Below are 19,459 nucleotides of genomic sequence, written 5' to 3' on the forward strand. Positions count from 1 at the left end.
ATGTTGCGAGAGGTCTCATTTCTAACGGAAATTAAAAGTTCTAGTGTCTGTTTTAAGTGACCAAAAAAACTGGAGGGCACCTAGGCCCCCTCCCACGCTCATTTTTCCCCAAAGTCACCGGATCAAAATTCTGAGATAGCCATTTTATCCACCACAGTCGAAAAACCTTATAACTATGTCTTTGGGTACGACTTACTCCCCCGCAGTCCCCGTGGGAGGGGTTGCAAGTTACAAACTTTGACCTGTGTTTACATATAGTAATGGTTACTGGGAAGTGTACGGGCGTTTTCAGGGGGATTTTTTGGTTTGAGAGGGAGAGTTGAGGTGGGGGGGGGGGTTACGTGGGAGGATATTTCCATAGTAAAACTTCTCATAGGGGAAGAGACTTTCAATGAAGGGGCGCAGGTTTTTTTAGCATTAATTATAAAAACAATGAAAAAATAAATATGAAAAGTTTTTTTTCCACTGAAAGTGAGGAGCAGCATTAAAACTTAAAACGAGCAGAAATTATTGCGCACATGAGGGGTTTACCTCCTCATAATACCTCGCTCTTCACGCTAAAGTATTTTTAGTAATTTCAACTATTTATTCTACAGCCTTTGTTATTCAAGGGCCATTCTTAAGGAATTGGGACAGAATTTGAGCTTTAGTGTAAAGAGCGAGGTATCGACGAGAGGTGAACTCCCTCACATACGCAATGAAAAAAATACGAATATAGAAGTTCGCTACGTAGTTTAATTCGTAAATTATGTATATTTTTTTTACTAATGAAAATGTTCTTAAAAAAATTAAAGTTCTAGTTGCCTTTTTAAGTAATAAAGAAATTGGAGGGCATCTAGGCTTCCTCCCTCTCTCTTTTTTCTCAAAATCTTCCAATTAAAACTATGAGAAAGCCATTTAGCCAAAAAAAAAAATTAATATGCAAATTTCGTTTTAATTATTTATGTGCGGAGAGCCAAGATCAAAACATGCATTAATTAAAAAACGTCCAGAGATTAAATAAAAAAACAAGTTTTTTTTTAATGAAAGTAAGGAGCGACATTAAAACTTAAAACGAACAGAAATTCTCCGTATATGAAAGGGGCTTTTCCTCCTCAACGCCCCGCTCTTTACGCTAAAATTTTTTACTGTTTTAAGAAGTAGAGTTAAGAGAAAGAGTTAAACTTTAGCGTAAAGAGCGAGGCGTTGAGGAGGAAAAGCCCCTTTCATATACGGAGTAATTTTTGTTCGTTTTAAGTTTTAATGTCGCTCTTTACTTTCATTAAAAAAAACTTGTTTTTTTATTTAATTTAGTAAAGTGCTGGTTTTCATCAATATTTACAAAAATGGTGAAGTACCACGGGTCACTTCATTTTAACCATATTGCAGAAACTATGAAGCAATGATTTTTGTTGGTGTTAAGCTTCAATTTCGCTTTTCACTTCCATCGGAAAACCTTTGTTTTTGTTTTAAAATTTGATACTCAAAACATTGATTTATTCCAATGATCCATCCATGTAGACGAATCAATATGTATTATACGTTATAGGCTTAAAAAGGATAAATTATCATTGGAGTTTTTACGACTATTTCGTAGGTTGCACTTAATTCCCATGAACTTCATTTGTAAACATGAAATGTTATGAATACAGGCAAGCAATGTCACGGTTTTAACCAAAAAGGGTAATAGATTTGGCAATTTCCTTTGAAATGACCGATCTCACAAGATTCGAAGACCTTTGGTTCTGTTATTGCCTTTGGGGTTGACAGAATCCCCTGGAGTCTAGGAGTAAGGGTTGTAAGTTGTGCCCCACGGGGATATAAGGTTTTTATGGAAGGGTAGTCGTGAAACTTTAGAAGAGAATCATTTGATTGGAAATGTATAGTTCTAGTTCCCTTTTAAGAGTTAAACATGATGGAGAGCAACTAGCCCCCTCCCCCTCCCTGACACCCTTTTTTCTCAAAACGTATTTAATTGAAATTGTGAGATAAACGTTTCGTTACCAATAGTCCATAAATCATATAACAATGTCTTTAGGCTAGACATAAGCCCCCACAGACCATGTGAAAGGGTTGTAAGCTATACCCCGGGACATATAAGGTTTCTACGTAACGGTTGATCGTATAAGCTCTGGATCAGATGGAACTCATTTCATGGGAAGTCGGAAGTCTTAGTATCTTTTTTAAGATTCAAATGTGAATGGAGGGCAATCAAACCCCCTATGCCCATCATTCCACAAAACACATCGGATCAAAATTTCAAGAGAGCCATTTTGTTCGACATTGTTGAAAAGACCAGTAATTATGTCCTTAGGGATGTTAACCTCCCCACAGTCCTCGTGACAAGGGCTGTAAATTTGGTATACAGCCCTGTAAAGGGCTGTAAAGGTATGCATGTTTGAACTTTACTTCTTAAAAAGAAGAAGGTCATACAAGTGTGCCTTTCAGAGGATGTTGAGGGGGTCTTGAACTAAACCAAAAAATGTTATGTGTATACAGGCTGTCAAAAGGGTGTAACACAGGAATAACTGAGTATATCAATTTTGAAAATTAAGAAAATAATAAGGGAGAGGATCAAAAGGACAATATTTGCACGCTACAATACTTTTACAACTACCATCAATGCTACTACCACACTACTCTATTTACAATATTGAGGGAAAATTTGAACAAAATCAAAAGGCGGTACGTGCGTGAACATTGTCGAATTTGCGTATCTTAAGAATTGATTTGGGTATTAAGTTGGAACTTTCAGAGAAAGATTTCTATTAATTCTTAAAGGGGAAAATCATATTACCAAAAGGCAATATGTGCACATCACTACTAATTCTACTACTACTACTACTGTTACTGTTACTGCTAAAATTTTACTACAACTTCTACTACTACTACTGCTGCTGCTTCTGTTGTAAATACTTGTAGGGCTAAGAGCATTGAGGTGAAAATTTCTAGAGTTATATGAACATAGATGTTATCAAACGGACATATCAACAATGTCATAGCAGTGGCTAATTGTAAATGCTAATACTATTGCTGCTAGCAGTGTTATCGCTATTCAACGCTATTACTAGTAATATCAATACTACTACTGTGACTGCTATTACAACTATGCCTAAGGGTATGAAGGTGAAAATATCAAGGAATTTTGAGGGGGAAGGTTAGCTGAATCACAACGTCTTCATGCAGGTTGTTAAAAGGGCGCAACAACAATATCTTAGGAGTAGCTTGCTGTGTAAAGTTGAAACTAACAGGGCTTGTTGTGAGGTATGTTGAACTAACCAAAAGAAATATTTGAATCTTAATGCTACTGCATCTACTCATACTACTACTGCTGTTACTATTATTACTACTTCTATTAATACTGCTGCTACCAAAGCTTAGGCTACTACTATTAATTCTACTGCTACTACTACTGCTACTGCTGTTAAAACTAAGGGTACTAATGCGAAAATTTTGGGGTATAATAGAAACTGCATGAAACTAATTCGAAACATGCTATGCCCATACGGGTTATCAAGTGGATGTGTCAGAAATGCTTCAGGAATAGTTGGTGGCATTAAGATGAAACTTACAGCGTGTTTTGAAAAGGATGTTGAAGAAACCAAAGGCGTTATGCCTATACTGCTACTAATGCTACTACAACAATTGCTACTGCGCAATCTGACATTCTATTCTGCTACATTTACTAGTACTACTACTACTACTACTACTACTACTACTACAACTACTGCTACTACTGCTTCTATTGCAACTACTTGTAAGGCTAAGAGTATCCCAAGTTGGAACAAAACTCCAATTTTAGCTTAAATAGCGAGGTGTTTTGTAGGTGGCAACCTCCCTCATTCACGCATAAATTGGGTTGATGGAACAGTTGATGGTATTAAGATGAAGCTTACAGTGTGTGTTGAAGAAACCAAAGGTGCTATGCCTATATTGCTGCTAATACTGCTACAACTATTGCTACTGCGCGATCTAAGGTTATTGAGGTGAAGCTTTTAAGGAATATTTTGGTGGACGTTGAACTAAATCAAAACAGACTATGAGCATGTGTTCTTCCAAAAAGTTTGACAAAGCAATATTTAAAGAACAACTTGTGTTATTAAGTTAGACCTTTAAGGGTAAGTTGTGGGGGATATTGAACTAGCGAAAAGCCACATTGTGTATACTTTTAATATTACTACAGCTACTAAAACTAATGACGAACAGGATATTAAAGTGAAAATTTCGGGAACGTTAGGAGGAGTTTCAATTAAACGAAAAAACTGTATGTATGCAGTTTTTCAAAAGGGCATAGAAGCAATATTATTGGCAACACCACTCTACAATATCCATAAATATAATTGAAACTTAAAAGAGCTAATTTGATTCGAAATTAAAAGTTCTGGTGCTCTTTTTAAGAGTAAAAAGAATTTTGAAGGCAAGCAGCCCTTCTCTCAAGCCCATTCATTTTCCAAACGCATTCAGTCAAAATTTTGATAAAGCCATTGTGTTTAGCACAGTAGAACGGTCCAGAAACTATATCTTTAGGGATATTGGGCATGCCCCCCCCCCGCAACTATGAAACTCGACCATTATGCTTTAAAAGTAAGTGTTACCCTAAACTAAATCAAAAGCCTTGTGCTTAATGTTGCGAATAAGCCACCAGAAATATATCGAGAACGACTAGGGGTATTAAATTGAAACTTTTGAGGCTACTACTATTACTACTTATACTCTTATAATTTAAATGAATAAAAATGGTGTAAGCGTATTCAGGTTGTCAAAGAGCAAATATAGAATCTTTTGAGGATGATATTAAGTTTATTTTTCAGGTCAACTTCAGGAGCTATAAAATCAAATTAAAAAGTACTGTTTATGCCAGGATTAAAAGTGTTGAAAAAGTTTCTCCACCGTACAATTAGCAACCCAAACTATAAATTCTTATAAAAAAAAAGGAAAAGATATACAAAATTAAAAATATGAAAAAAATATGTCTATAAAACAAACAGAAGCTAATTTAAGAAAATTTTTACACAGAACAAGTTTTTCAAAGAAAACCAAAGAGATCCTTTAAGCCAAAAATGAGCAGAAATAGAGTCAATTAATCTTCCAGGCGTATAACTACCACAAATCGCTATCAATAAGTAAATGAAACTCAAAACGAGCTGAAATTACAATAACTAGCCCGTCAAACTAAAAATAAGAAAAAATTAACATGAAAAGGGCTGACAGCCCCCATGTATTCTCAAGAACAGAACATAATATGCGCTTAATAGTCAGTAATTCTTTAATAGCCACACAATCACATGCCAAGTACCGGGTTTATGCTTCAAAATCAGCTACATAGTTTTTTTTTTCCTAACTGACATATTGACATTTCTGACCATTAAAATGATCTACAAAAGGTCACAACTTTAAGGTAGAACCAGTATTTTTCCCAAGGTGGCTGCATCAAACCTACAGTAACGCCATGGCATCAAGAAGAGGCTCACATTGTCTGTGGTAAGAAGATAAATGACATATGGAGACTATGTGTAGCCTTTATTTTCCACAAAATGGGCTTCGATTCCATCAAAATTTATATAAGGGTATCCTGAAGGAGGGCTGGCTCCCAAGTGATGTGTGGTGCTAGAAACTGCCTGATCTGCGCAGAATCACTCTTGGTCAGTCACTGTAAATAGAGACTACACAGTCAAAAAGGTCACTGGAGGAGCTCCGGTTGTTAGCCCAAAACTGAGACCTGTGGAGGTCAACATCTGTTGCCTTATGTGCTTCAAGGCGTGGGAAGACCCAAGTAAAAAATAATTGATGTCAAAGAATTTGTTAGCTCATTTGATTAAACTCGGAGGTTTATTTTAGAACATAGAAGCTTACAATCAGACCGTAGCAGAGATTTGGCCCAAGGTACTTAGATTCCCTTTTTCTATCAGCTTAGACTAACAGTTTGATGAATATAGGAAAGTAAATATTAGTGCAAAAATTATTGGATATACAGTGGGAAAACATTCATTTTTTTCGATAATCAGCGTGGCTGTGAATTCGATAGCCAGTCAATATAAAATGTTTCGTTAAATACGACCTTGTTAAGGATGTGTAAATTGAAAATTTGTTGGGTTACGCGGTCTCTGCTTGTCATCCGCGATACCACGTCTCCGTTATTGATCGCGTAACATTCCATGTTTTATTTGACCCACATGCAAATAAAAGCTCATATCATCATGCTTCTTTGCTGAATCACCTTCACACTTGTCGCTGTAGATAATTAATGTTAATGAACTGTATATAAGACACATTAAAAATGTGTTAATTTTCAAATTGCTAAAGAAAAAACATAGAATGAATGAAAAAATTGCGGTCAACTCATATGCAGCCTTATAATTTTTCTTCAGATTTGATTGAAATTTGTGCTTTAGTTCAGAATATCGCAGCAGTTTATTGAGTTCATTTAGAATTTCGATAAAAGAATGCTCTACAAGTGTCTTAAGCATGCAAACTAAACTAAAAAATAAAACAACGTAAGTTGCTTATTATTAATTCTTCACAGTCTTCTCTCATGTTTATAGGAGTGGATACATACGCAAGCTTGAATGTTAAGAGATGGTCGCTAAATGCCTATTTCTAAGGGGATTCACAAAGGTGGCTACGGTACAAGGGAAGAGTCAAAATTCCAACAATCTGGATCAAATGATCTGGAAAACACTTCTGGAAAGTTGTTAATCACAAAAACCGTGACGAATTATCTTGGACCTAATGGCGTGGGTTGACACATCATTTTATTTAACCAACTACAATCGGCGGAACTTTTGGGTATTTATTTATTTTCTTCATTTCCCTCAAACAATGAGGAGTAGGCTACAATACAATATAAAGAAAAGACAAATGATAACACTTACAATCAAAACATATCAAATATTGATCAAACACTTAAAAAGAGAAACAAAAAAAGATACAAAAACACTTACTAAATGATTTAGCCTATAAATCATCAAGAGCCAGAACTGTTGCTAAAAACGGAAAAAATTTGCCCTAAAAGGCTAATTTTTTCCTTATCTTCAAATGTTTTATATTTTTTCTTTATACAGACTACAGGATCCTTCACTTTAAGCTTTAAATCATTCTCAGTGTTACTAAAAGAAAGGGGGAAACCAAGTAAAAATTGACAAAATTTAAAATAAGAAACTTTAATGGGCGATAGATCAGAAGGTCTGAAATCACGGAAGAGGAGGGACGGGAACAATACGTGAAGCAGAGCAACAGCGCTATACATACGACCAAGGACGTCCCAACGGTAAAGACCCCGAAAACGAATTAAAAGACCAAATGCCTTGCGTAGTTTCATCTGAACATGCTGAACCAGGACTGGTTTAAAATCTCTTTTCGAAGCAGCATAAGGTAATCCCAAATAAGCGACTATTGGCGACGACTATTGAGTCGCCTTGACACTATCCTCTAAACAATTTAGAACAAAAAATTGACATTTTTCAAAACTGATAGAAAGGCCCAAACCTTTTAAACAATTAATTAAAATGTTAAAATTAGAAACAAGACTAGACTTAGACCGGCTTAGAAGGATAATGTCATCAGCATATGCAATGTAAGACAGATTTCGAGATAATGAAACAAAAGAGCAGGAAAGAGAATTAAGGGCAGTAGCTAAACATGAATTGAATATAAAAGGAGAAATAATTCCTCCTTGTCTAATTCCTCTACCCACTCGAATTAATTTGAACTGAGATGAAGACGAACTCGGACAAATACGGATCTTTAATCCAGAATACCAAGAGCGAAGGACTCGAATGACAGCTAGGGGCAATCCAGCATGAATTAAAGCGAGCAGTGCAGATGCATGAGAAATGTTATCAAAGGCCCCTTTGATAATGAATGTTTGTTTGTTTCATTTTCAAAAAATGAATGTTTTCCCACTGTATATCCAATAATTTTAGCACTAATATTTACTTTCCTATATTCATCAAACTGTTAGTCTAAGCTGATAGAAAAAGGGAATCTAAGTACCTTGGGCCAAATCTCTGCTACGGTCTGATTGTAAGCTTCTATGTTCTAAAATAAACCTCCGAGTTTAATCAAATGAGCTAACAAATTCTTTGACATCAATTATTTTTTACTTGGGTCTTCCCACGCCTTGAAGCACATAAGGCAACAGATGTTGACCTCCACAGCTCTCAGTTTTGGGCTAACAACCGGACCTCCTCCAGTGACCTTTTTGACTGTGTAGTCTCTATTTACAGTGACTGACCAAGAGTGATTCTGCGCAGATCAGGCAGTTTCTAGCACCACACATCACTTGGGAGCCAGCCTTCCTTCAAGATACCCTTATATAAATTTTGATGGAATCTAAGCCCATTTTGTGGAAAATAAAGGCTACACATAGTCTCCATATGTCATTTATCTTCTTACCACAGACAATGTGAGCCTCTTCTTGATGCCATGGCGTTACTGTAGGTTTGATGCAACCACCTTGGGAAAAATACTGGTTCTACCTTAAAGTTGTGACCTTTTGTAGATCATTTTAATGGTCAGAAATGTCAATATGTCAGTTAGGAAAAAAAAACTATGTAGCTGATTTTGAAGCATAAACCCGGTACTTGGCATGTGATTGTGTGGCTATTAAAGAATTACTGACTATTAAGCGCATATTATGTTCTGTTCTTGAGAATACATGGGGGCTGTCAGCCCTTTTCATGTTAATTTTTGCTTGTTTTTAGTTTGACGGGCTAGTTATTGTAATTTCAGCTCGTTTTGAGTTTCATTTACTTATTGATAGCGATTTGTGGTAGTTATACGCCTGGAAGATTAATTGACTCTATTTCTGCTCATTTTTGGCTTAAAGGATCTCTTTGGTTTTCTTTGAAAAACTTGTTCTGTGTAAAAATTTTCTTAAATTAGCTTCTGTTTGTTTTATAGACATATTTTTTTCATATTTTTAATTTTGTATATCTTTTCCTTTTTTTTTATAAGAATTTATAGTTTGGGTTGCTAATTGTACGGTGGAGAAACTTTTTCAACACTTTTAATCCTGGCATAAACAGTACTTTTTAATTTGATTTTATAGCTCCTGAAGTTGACCTGAAAAATAAACTTAATATCATCCTCAAAAGATTCTATATTTGCTCTTTGACAACCTGAATACGCTTACACCATTTGTATTCATTTAAATTATAAGAGTATAAGTAGTAATAGTAGTAGCCTCAAAAGTTTCAATTTAATACCCCTAGTCGTTCTCGATATATTTCTGGTGGCTTATTCGCAACATTAAGCACAAGGCTTTTGATTTAGTTTAGGGTAACACTTACTTTTAAAGCATAATGGTCGAGTTTCATAGTTGCGGGGGGGGGGCATGCCCAATATCCCTAAAGATATAGTTTCTGGACCGTTCTACTGTGCTAAACACAATGGCTTTATCAAAATTTTGACTGAATGCGTTAGGAAAATGAATGGGCTTGAGAGAAGGGCTGCTTGCCTTCAAAATTCTTTTTACTCTTAAAAAGAGCACCAGAACTTTTAATTTCGAATCAAATTAGCTCTTTCAAGTTTCAATTATATTTATGGATATTGTAGAGTGGTGTTGCCAATAATATTGCTTCTATGCCCTTTTGAAAAACTGCATACATACAGTTTTTTCGTTTAATTGAAACTCCTCCTAACGTTCCCGAAATTTTCACTTTAATATCCTGTTCGTCATTAGTTTTAGTAGCTGTAGTAATATTAAAAGTATACACAATGTGGCTTTTCGCTAGTTCAATATCCCCCACAACTTACCCTTAAAGGTCTGACTTAATAACACAAGTTGTTCTTTAAATATTGCTTTGTCAAACTTTTTGGAAGAACACATGCTCATAGTCTGTTTTGATTTAGTTCAACGTCCACCTAAATATTCCTTAAAAGCTTCACCTAAATAACCTTAGATCGCGCAGTAGCAATAGTTGTAGCAGTATTAGCAGCAATATAGGCATAGCACCTTTGGTTTCTTCAACACACACTGTAAGCTTCATCTTAATACCATCAACTGTTCCATCAACCCAATTTATGCGTGAATGAGGGAGGTTGCCACCTACAAAACACCTCGCTATTTAAGCTAAAATTGGAGTTTTGTTCCAACTTGGGATACTCTTAGCCTTTTAACGAAATTCACACCATCGCATTCGGCGTATCAGGGAACCCTACAGAAAAATTTCAAGCTCCTATATACAAAAATGTGGAATTTCGTATTTTTTTGCCAGAAGACAAATCACGGGTGCGTGTTTATTTGTTTTTTGTTTTTTTTTTCTTTTCCCCAGGGGTCATCGTATCGACTAAGTGGTTCTAGAGTGTCGCAAGAGGGCTCATTCTAACGGAAATGAAAAGTTCTAGTGCCCCTTTTAAGTGATCAAAAAAATTGGAGGGCACCTAGGCCCCCTCCCACGCTCATTTTTTCCCAAAGTCAACGGATCAAATTTTGAGATAGCCATTTTGTTCCACATAGTTGAAAACCATAATAACCATGTCTTTGGGAATGACTTACTCCCCCAAAATCCCTGGGGGAGGGGCTGCAAGTTACAAACTTTGACCAGTCTTTACATATAGTAATGGTTATTGGGAGGTGTACAGACGTTTTCAGGGGGATGTTTTTGGTTTGGGGGTGGGGTTGAGGGGAGGGGGATATATGGGAGGATCTTTCCTTGGAGGAATATGTCAAGGGGGAAGAAAAATTCACTGAAAAGGGCGCAGGATTTTCTAGTATTACTATAAAAAAAAATGAAAAAATAAACATGAAAACGTTTTTCGAATTGAAAGTAAGGAGTAGCATTGAAACTTAAAACGAATAGAGATTATTACACATATCAGGGGTTCTAAAAATACTTTAGCATAACGAGCGAGGTGTTTAGGAGGAGATAAATGCCTCGCTCTTTATGCTAAAGTATTTTTAGTAATTTCAACTATTTATTCTACGGCCTTTTTGATTCAGCGGTCATTCTTAAAGAATTGGGACAAAACTTGCGATTTAGTGTAAAGAGTGAGGTATTAACGAGGGTACAAACCCCCTCGTACACATAATAAAAATATAAGAATATAAAAGTTTGTTACATAAGTTAATTCTTAAGTTACGCATATTTTTTACTAATAAAAACGTTTGTTAAAAGTTTAAAGTGCTAGTTGCCTTTTTAAGTAACCGAAAAATGGGTGGACAACTAGGCCTCCTTCCACACCCCTTATTTCTCAAAATCGTCTGATCAAAACTAAGAGAAAGCCATTTAGCCAAAAAAAAAAAAAAAAGAATTAATATGCAAATTTCATTTTAATAATTCATGTGCGGAGAGCCAAAATCAAACATGCATTAATTTAAAAACGTTCATAAATTAAATAAAAAAAAACTATTCTTTTTTAACTGAAAGTAAGGAGCGACATTAAAACTTAAAACGAACAGAAATCACTCCGTATATGAAATTTGTTGTCCCCTCCGTAATATCTTGCTCTTTACGCTGAAGTTTTACTCTACCACAATTCTACTTTTTAAAACAATTAAAAGCTTTAGCGTAAAGAGCGAGGCGTTGAGGAGGGGACAACCCATTTCATATACGGAGTAATTTCTGTTCGTTTTAAGTTTTAATGTCGCTTCTTACTTTCAGTTAAAAAAAAACTAGTTTTTTTTATTTAATTCAGTATATAATTAAAATTATCCTAAGAACATAAGCATAAAAATAAATACTTTTTTAATAATCGCAAACTCACCTAACAGCATACAGAAATATTGGATTAATTTATCAGGTCACATTCTGGTCACACCGGCTATAATACGAATAGTGAGTAATAAACAATCTTAAATTGTAAGAAATACACTTTAGTATTACAAAAAAAAACTTTATTTGTATAATGTAAAAACTGGTCTTAATAGGTTTACCTTTATTGAACTGAAATTCCTATATTGTTTTGTGTTCTCAAAAAAGCGCTAGTTTTATATAATCCTACTAAGATAGGGAAATATGATTATTTGATTTATTTGTTCTAGCTTTATTGATATATGTTACATAGACTATGAAGCAATAATTTTTATTCGTTTTAAGTTTCAACCTCGCTTTTTACTTTCTTCAAAAAACTTTTGCCCGTCTAAATATTAATCTTTGCCCGTTTTTAATCTAAATTTAATACAGAAGCAGTAATGCAATGTCTTTTTATTTATTTTTTTTTAGAGGGAAAAGCACCCTCATATACGAAAAAATTTCTGTTCGTTTTAAGTTTTAATGTCAATCCTATCTTTCAGTTGAAAAAAAAAAAAATTAATTTCCGATCGTTTTTTAAATAATGCCGAGAAATCCATGCTACACAAAATGGTGTACACGATTTTTGAACGTGGGTAACCTCGACAGTTAGGAAAGATTAACTATTTTTCTAAAGAAGATTTTTAAGGTCTTCAAAACCTAAGCAAAATTTTAGTATGTCAAACTTGATTCAATAAAAATCTCCCCCCTGATAAACACAAAAAAAATTTGACATACAGGTGTGGAATAGCGATAAACAAGACAAAGTTGGAAAGTAACATAAAAACCAGAAAAACATCACAGAAACAAAAAATTGCTAATAGGTTCTTAGTGCTATTAAAAAAGGAGCGATATTAAAACTTCAAACGAACAGAAATTACTTTGTATATGAAAGGGGCTGCTTCCTCATCAACGCCCCGCTCTTTACGCTAAAGTTTGACTCTTTTTCTTAACTCGTCTTCTTAATTCAATAAAAACTTTAGCGTAAAGAGCGGGGCGTTGATGAGGAAGCAGCCCATTTCATATACGAAGCAATTTCTGTTCGTTTTAAGTTTTAATGTCGCTCCTTACTTTCAGTTAAAAAAAACTTGTTTTTTTTTAATTTCTGAACGTTTTTGAATCAATGCATGTTTTGATTTTTACTCTCCGCAGATGAATAATTAAAGCGAAATTTGCACATTTATTTTTTTGGCTAAATGGTTTTCTCATAGTTTTGATCGAAAGATTTTGAGAAAAAAAGTAGCGGAGGATTAGGCCTAGTTGCCCTCCGTTTTTTTTGTTACTTAAAAAGGCAACTAGAGCTTTTAATTTTTTTGAATGTTTTTATTAGTAAAAGATATACGCAGCTTACAAATTAGCTTACATAACGAACTTCTGTATTCTGATGTTTCTATTACGCATATGAGGGGGATCATCCCCCCCCCCCCGTCAGTACCTCGCTCTTTACACTAAAGTTTTAATTTTGTCCCAATTTCTTAAGAATGACCCCTGAATCACAAAAGCCGTAGAATAAATAGTAGAAATTATTAAAAATACTTTAGCTCGCTCTTTACACTAAAGCTTTAATTTTGTCCCAATTTCTTAAGAATGACCCCTGAATCACAAAAGCCGTAGAATAAATAGTAGAAATTATTAAAAATACTTTAGCGTAAAGAGCGTGGTATTACAAGGAGGTGAGCCCCTCATATGGGTAATATGGGTAACTGTTCGTTTTAAGTTTTAATGCTGCTCCTTACTTTCAATTGATAAAACTTGTTCATATTTATTTTTTCATTTTTACTAAATAATGCTAGAAAATCTTGCGCTCCCTTCATGGAAATTTTCTTCCCCCTTGACAAATTCCTCCATTGAAAGTTCCCCAAACATATCCCCCTCTTCTCCACCCCTTCCCCAACCAAAAAATCCCCCTGAAAACGTCTGTACACTACCCAATAACCATTACTATATGTAAGTAATTTTTAGCCCCTTCCACGGGGACTGTGGAGGAGTAAGTCTCCCCCAAAGACACAGTTATAAGGTTTTTTGACTACGTTGAATAAAATGGCCATCTCAAAATTTTGATCCGGTGACTTTGGGGAAAAATGTACGTGGGAGGGGGCCTAGGTGCCCTCCAATTTTTTTGGTCACTTAAAAAGGGCACTGGAACTTTTTATTTCCGTTAGAATGAGCCCTTCCACGACATTCTAGGATTACTGGGTCGATATTATCACCCCTGGGAAAAAAAACAAAAAAAAAAACAAGAGCTAACAGCTCATATGGCACTTGTGACGAGGCGAGAAGAGCTAAGAGCCAAGAGCTCATATGGTATGAGCTCTAACAAAATTCTAAGAATCAACAGATTGAAATAAAAGGAAAATCAGAGGCTTAATGCCGGTCAGGATTTAAAATAAGAGCTCGGAGTCACGATGTCATTCTAAATAATAAAATTTATTGAGATTCGATCGCCCACTCGTAAGTTATAAATACCTAATTTTTTCTAATTTTTCCTCTCCCTTTAGCCCCCAAGTGGTCGAATCTGGGAAAACGACTTTATCAAATCAATTTGTGCAGCTCCCTGACACGCCTACCAATTTTCATCGTCCTAGCACGTCCAGAAGCACCAAACTCGCCAAATCACTGACCCCCCCCAGCTCCCCCAAAGAGAGCGAATCCGGTACGGTTACGTCAATCACGTATCAAGGACATTTACTTATTCTATCCTCCAAGCTTCATCCCGATTCCTCCATTCCAAGAGTTTTCCAAGACTTCCCCCTCCAACTCCCCCCAATGTCAAAAGATCTAGTCAGGATTTGAAATAAGAGCTCTGAGAAATAAATTCCTACTAAATATAAAATTTCATTAAGATCCGATCACCTATTCGTAAGAAAAAAATACCCCAATTTTCACGTTTTCCAAGAATTTCGGTTTTCCCCTTATACTCCCCCGAATGTTACAGGGTCTGGTCGGAGTTTAAAATTAGAGCTTTAAGGCACAAGATCCTTCTAAATATCAAATTTCATTCAGATCTGATCACCCTTTCGTAAGTTACAAATACCTCATTTTCCCAAATCCCCCCCCCCCACTCCACCAAAGAGAGCAGATCTGGTCCGGTTATGTCAATCACGTATCTTAGACAGGTTTTTATTCTTCCCATCCAGTTTCATCCTGATCTCTCCGATTTAAGTATTTTCGAAAGTAAAACAGTTCAAAATAGGGATGAAACCTTTTAATTGACAGTGATCATATATAAAATTATTTAACTGGATATCTCGAACATATACACAGGGTTCATCATCAGCAGAAAAACTAAAAGACATGAATATGAATCAAAACATAAAAGCTAAATATAAAACTAAGAGACATGAATACTATAATTAGGTATTATACACCTAATAATAGTTTACTAGGTATAAATTTTGTTTATTTTTATTCATATCTTTTAGTTTTTCTGCTGATGATAAACTCTGTATATGTGTTCGAAATATCCAGTTAAATAATTTTATATCTTATCACTGTCAATTAAAAGGTTTCATCCCAATTTTGAACTGTTTTACTTTCGTCATGGAAAGGCAGTGTGGTCTTCGAAGTTATTTAAGTATTTTCTAAGATTTCCGGTCCCCTCCCTAACTGCCCCCCCCCCAATGACGCTGGATCAGGTTGAGATTTAAAATAAGAGATCTGAGTTACGAGGTCCTTCTAAATAGGAAGTTTTATGAAGATCCGATCACTCCTTCGTAAGTTAAAAATATGTCATTCTTTTTAATTTTTCAGAATAGAACGGATCCGTTCCAATTATGTAAATTACGTATCCAAGACTTCTGCCTATTTTTCCCTCCTAGTTTCATCCCGATCCCTCCAATCTAAGCGTTTTCCATGATTTTAGGTTCCCCCACCCAAACTACCCCCAATGTCACCAGATCCGGTCGGGATTTAAAATAAGAGCTTTGAGACACGATATCCTTCTAAATATCAAATTTCATCGAGATCCGATCACCCGTTCGTAAGTTAAAAATACCTAATATTTTCTAATTTTTCAGAATTAACCCCCCTCCAACTACCCAAAGAGGACGGATCCGTTCCAGTTATGTCAATCATGTATCTAGGACTTGTGCTTATTTTTCCCACCAAGTTTCATCCCGATCCCTCCACTCTAAGTGTTTTCCAAGATTTTATGTTTTCCCCTCCCAACTCCCGTTCGTAGAAGCACCAAACTCGCCAAATCACTGAACCCCCCCCCCCCCCCCCCCCAGCTCCCCCAAAGAGAGCGAATCCGGTACAGTTACGTCAATCACGTATCAAGGACATTTACTTATTCTATCCTCCAAGCTTCATCCCGATTCCTCCATTCCAAGAGTTTTCCAAGACTTCCCCCTCCAACTCCCCCCAATGTCAAAAGATCTAGTCAGGATTTGAAATAAGAGCTCTGAGAAATGAATTCCTTCTAAATATAAAATTTCATTAAGATCCGATCACCTATTCGTAAGAAAAAAATACCCCAATTTTCACGTTTTCCAAGAATTTCGGTTTTCCCCTTTAACTCCCCCGAATGTTACAGGGTCTGGTCGGAGTTTAAAATTAGAGCTTTAAGGCACAAGATCCTTCTAAATATCAAATTTCATTCAGATCTGATCACCCTTTCGTAAGTTACAAATACCTCATTTTCCCAAATCCCCCCCCACTCCACCAAAGAGAGCAGATCTGGTCCGGTTATGTCAATCACGTATCTTAGACAGGTTTTTATTCTTCCCATCCAGTTTCATCCTGATCTCTCCGATTTAAGTATTTTCGAAAGTAAAACAGTTCAAAATAGGGATGAAACCTTTTAATTGACAGTGATCATATATAAAATTATTCAACTGGATATCTCGAACATATATACAGGGTTCATCATCAGCAGAAAAACTAAAAGACATGAATATGAATCAAAACATAAAAGCTAAATATAAAAGTAAAAGACATGAATACTATAATTAGGTATTATACACCTAATAATAGTTTACTAGGTATAAATTTTGTTTATTTTTATTCATATCTTTTAGTTTTTCTGCTGATGATAAACTCTGTATATGTGTTCGAAATATCCAGTTAAATAATTTTATATCTTATCACTGTCAATTAAAAGGTTTCATTCCAATTTTGAACTGTTTTACTTTCGTCATGGAAAGGCAGTGTGGTCTTCGAAGTTATTTAAGTATTTTCTAAGATTTCCGGTCCCCCCTAACTGCCCCCCCCCAATGACGCTGGATCAGGTTGAGATTTAAAATAAGAGATCTGAGTTACGAGGTCCTTCTAAATAGGAAGTCTTATGAAGATCCGATCACTCTTTCGTAAGTTAAAAATATGTCATTCTTTTTAATTTTTCAGAATAGAACGGATCCGTTCCAATTATGTAAATTACGTATCTAAGACTTCTGCTTATTTTTCCCTCCTAGTTTCATCCCGATCCTCCAATCTAAGCGTTTTCCATGATTTTAGGTTCCCCCACCCAAACTACCCCCAATGTCACCAGATCCGGTCGGGATTTAAAATAAGAGCTTTGAGACACGATATCCTTCTAAATATCAAATTTCATCGAGATCCGATCACCCGTTCGTAAGTTAAAAATACCTAATATTTTCTAATTTTTCAGAATTAACCCCCCTCCAACTACCCAAAGAGGACGGATCCGTTCCAGTTATGTCAATCATGTATCTAGGACTTGTGCTTATTTTTCCCACCAAGTTTCATCCCGATCCCTCCACTCTAAGTGTTTTCCAAGATTTTATGTTTTCCCCCCCCCCAACTCCCCCCCCCCCAAGGTCACCAGAACCGATCGAGATTTAAAATAAAAGCTCTGAGTCGCGATATCCTTCCAAACATCAAATTTCATTCAGATCTGATCAACCGTTCGTAAGTTAAAAATACTTCATTTTTACTATTTTTTCTGAACTAACGCCCCCCTCCCCCACAGATGGTCAAATCGGGAAAACAACTAGTTCTAATTTAATCTGGTCTGGTCCCTGGTACGCCTGCCAAATTTCATCGTCCTAGCTTACCTGGAAGTGCCTAAAGTAGCAAAACCAGTACCGACAGACAGACCGGCAGAATTTGCGATTGCTATATGTCACTTGGTTAATACCAAGTGCCATAAAAACAGATAAACATGCATCCGTGATCTATCTTCTGGCGAAAAAGTACAAAATTCCAAATTTTTGTAGATAGGAGCTTGAAACTTCCGCAAAGGGCTCTCTGATACGCTGAATCCGATGGTGTGATTTTCGTTAAAATTCTATGACTTTTAGGGGGTGTTTCCTCCTATTTTCTAAAATGAGGCAAAATTTTCTCAGGCTCGTAATTTTTGATGGGTAAGACTAACTTGACGAAACTTATATATTTAAAATCAGCATTAAAATGATTCTTTTGATGTAACTATTGGAATCAAAATTCCGTTTTTGAGAGTTTTGGTTTCTATTTTGCCGGGTCGCTCCTTACTACAGTTCGTTACCACGAACTGTTTGATGATTTCTCTATATACATTATAAATAGTTTTGTTCGGTCTATTCAATGGTAATAAAAGAAGGAGATAATTTGATTAAATAAATATAACAATAAATAATCCCTCTTGAAGATACAACTTTGAGTGGTTCCAGAATCACTAAGTGGCGAGGGGTTGGGGTCCAGGGTGTAATTTGTTCCAAAAATAGTGTATGGAACATTTCATAATTGACAAAAAAATTAACAAAAATAGTGAGTTAGCTGAAAATTAATCTTATGTAAGGCACATAACCAAAATTGAAATAAAAACGACCGATTAAGGAACTGAACCCTTGCCATTTTGGTTCATTGTCTAACGCTCTAGTAACTGAATTACGGTGGCTGATGATCAAATTCAATCTATTTGTTCGTGTGGGACCAAGTTGTGTAACTTATAGCCCTTTTCCTAGAGACAATGGAGAGTTATATTATCACCAAAAGCATAGTATTTGGACCTTATTCAGCAAATGCATCTGTAATTGGCTATTATAAAACATTAAGTTAATAAAATCATCTATTATAAGGAGTGAGAGCATTAAACTATATTTGGCGAATATAAACTTTTGTGAACAGGAGGAGGGGAAGGGGTACGCCATGGAATAGTCATTTAAAATTTTGAGTTTCAATTACTTGTTATTCCATGAATTTCTTCCTCTTAAAAACATTCAAGATTTAAAAAATCATTTTGCGAGGCTGACCGAGAATCATTGGCTGACCGTGTTGAAGAGTTCACAGTGAGTTCTCCTAACGGACTAATGAAATTTACTAAGGGGGTTGGGGGAGGATTCTACGGTGGGGGCTCTTGTAAATCTTCAGTTAAGGGTTTTGAACGATAGCTATTATAGTGATAATGTTTTATACTTCTAATTTTTCCACTTAAGAAATGTCACCACAAGTGCCGTTTTTAGAGCTATATGGCATTTACTGATGATAAAACTGATAAAAAGTAAGAATATATGAGCAATACCTTTCAAATGAGCCATTAAATATCTCTCTAAGAAGCTCTGGATTCCCAATAGCCCTAGATTCTCCATTTGAGGCATGGCATTGATAGTGCCATTTTTAGCGTCATTTGGCACTTGCATATGGGAGATCCTACAGGGAAAACGTGGATATGAGCAATGTATTTTATATGAGCTATAAAAATCTGTCTATGATGTTTTGGTAGCCCGCTTGCCCCACTCCTTTAGAAATGGCACAAAAACTGTCAATTCAATGCCATATGGCACTTGCAGACGGTGGAAATATTTAAAAAA

The sequence above is a fragment of the Artemia franciscana genome, chromosome 8 (assembly GCF_032884065.1).
Source record: "Artemia franciscana chromosome 8, ASM3288406v1, whole genome shotgun sequence".
NCBI lineage: Eukaryota > Metazoa > Arthropoda > Branchiopoda > Anostraca > Artemiidae > Artemia > Artemia franciscana.